Below are 2253 nucleotides of genomic sequence, written 5' to 3' on the forward strand. Positions count from 1 at the left end.
TTAGAACAATGAGTTCAGAAGTGAGAATCGGTGTTTTGGATACCAAGGTTTTGGTTTTCATTTGAGTACGGCCCAAAAGAAGTTCTTTATCTCTTGGGGAGTATAAGAAGTTATCCCCCAGATATTGTGACCCTTATATCTGAATTCAATGAAAGTAGGTGACTTAGCCTACAAGCTTCTTTTATCTCCTCATCTCAAAATTCTTAATGCCTTCTATAGAAAAATGTGTCAAACACAAATCATGGAAAGACGGTAAAACTTCAGTGGTAAGTTACCGTTGGCTTCTAGGTTACGCTAGCTCCTTCCTTTATATAAGTCGTAACTTTTACTTGTCGCTCACAGTAATCTTACTCCCATCAATCTCCTTTCTTTCTTAATCTCCTTCATGGCTTGGCAACAGGAATTAGTTTTATCCCTGATGATTTCTCACCTTCAAGACGCAAGAGAGTCTGTGAAGAAAGACTTTATAGAACAGTATGAACGCTCACTTTTTCCTCACCTATGAACTTCTGTAGCTCAGACCAAATGGCGGACCTATCAAAACATAACTAGGGTAATACCCTGGGGTCAGCAGCACTTTCGTAACAATGTCCGCTTGGCCATGGTTATTGAAGCTTTGGGTTGGGTCCCCGATACTACTGCGTCATGAGATCAAGGCATCTTGGGTTTTCTGAGCGGGTCTTCTTACTGGCGTGTTTTCTTCCTCATGAGAAGATATGCCTTTATCCCGTTTTTGGCTTGCCTCTCAGAGGTCCTTTTGTTAGATCACCTCATACCACTGAGATAGGTGCGGCAATAACCAGCAGAATCATTCCCATAGATGAGTTACCCAATACTTGTGCAGCTTGTGAGTGCTGCTTTTGTGACCATATGATGGACGGGCTTATGGAAGTGTAAAGAGTTCTTCTATCTTTACTGTATAAGTTCCGAGAATGAATAAAGTTTAAATCTTGTTCTTATCTTGCTTTCTTTAAAACTTTTCTTGGTGGTTAATCTTGATTAAATTTTTTCTCTAAGTCTCATATTCGTGCATCTTGCAAAATTATCCCAGTTTGCGAGATGAGGACATCTCGCATTTTTTAAGTGGGGTAGAATGTAAGATTCCTCCCCCAACCCCTTTTTGATGTCTAGCATATTCCCCTGTAATCAATTCCTTTTCTGAAATATAAGAGATCTTGTTTGTGGTTGTTTTAACCTAGAGAGAGAAAATATTCTAGAGAGAGAATATTCAGATTTTGAATATTTTTGGATAGAAAAATATCTCACCTTATTAAAATGAATCCCCCTAAAACAGAAATTCAGAAAGAATTTTCCAATGCGCAATTGGAATTAATTGAAAATAGGTATAAAGAACCTTAGTCTAAGGGTCTAGATTTTTAGAAATTTTTGGATTATGGTCCAATTAAGGTTCCTATGGGCCAATAGCATTAATCCATGTGTAGGGAGGAGATAAATCCAATTTGTAAAAGAAGATACCCAAAAATGAGTAAATGCTCACATAAGATGAAGAGTTGAAAATGTACAAGGTTTATTAGTAAAAAACTATGAGCAATAAAATTTTGACACATATGTAAGGAAGGGGAGTTCTTTAAAGAAGGTGCATATTTCACATAAGATGAAGAGTTGAAAATGTACAAGGTTTATTAGTAAAAAAACTAGGAGCAATAAAATTTTGACACATATGTAAGGAAGGGGAGTTCTTTAAAGAAGGTGCATATTTCACATAAGATGAAGAGTTGAAAATGTACAAGGTTTATTAGTAAAAAACTACGAGCAATAAAATTTTGACACATATGTAAGGAAGTGGAGTTTTTTAAAGAAGGTGCATATTTCACATAAGATGAAGAGTTGAAAATGTACAAGGTTTATTAGTAAAAAAACTATGAGCAATAAAATTTTGACACATATGTAAGGAAGGGGAGTTCTTTAAAGGAGGTACATATTTCACATGCTTGAATGAGTTTTAAACTAAAAAATAATGTGATATTTTTATCTCTCATCTCTCTTGAACCAAACCAAATCAAAATGGAACCAAATCGAATCAAAAAGTAACCAAACTAGGTCTAAATCTAGTCCAAATTCAACCAAACTGACTTGGAAAATTCTAGAATCAGTTTGTTTGGTTAGGAGCTCAATTTTTCCTATAAATAGAAGCCTTCCCTTGTTGAAAAAAATATAGTGTCTTATGCATTGTTACTCTACTCCACCTAAGCCAAGAACTGTGAATTCTTTAATAATTCACTAGTTTTTGAT

Source organism: Cibotium barometz, chromosome 40 (assembly GCF_041138505.1).
Source record: "Cibotium barometz isolate CiBa-2024 chromosome 40, ASM4113850v1, whole genome shotgun sequence".
Taxonomy (NCBI): Eukaryota; Viridiplantae; Streptophyta; class Polypodiopsida; order Cyatheales; family Cibotiaceae; genus Cibotium; species Cibotium barometz.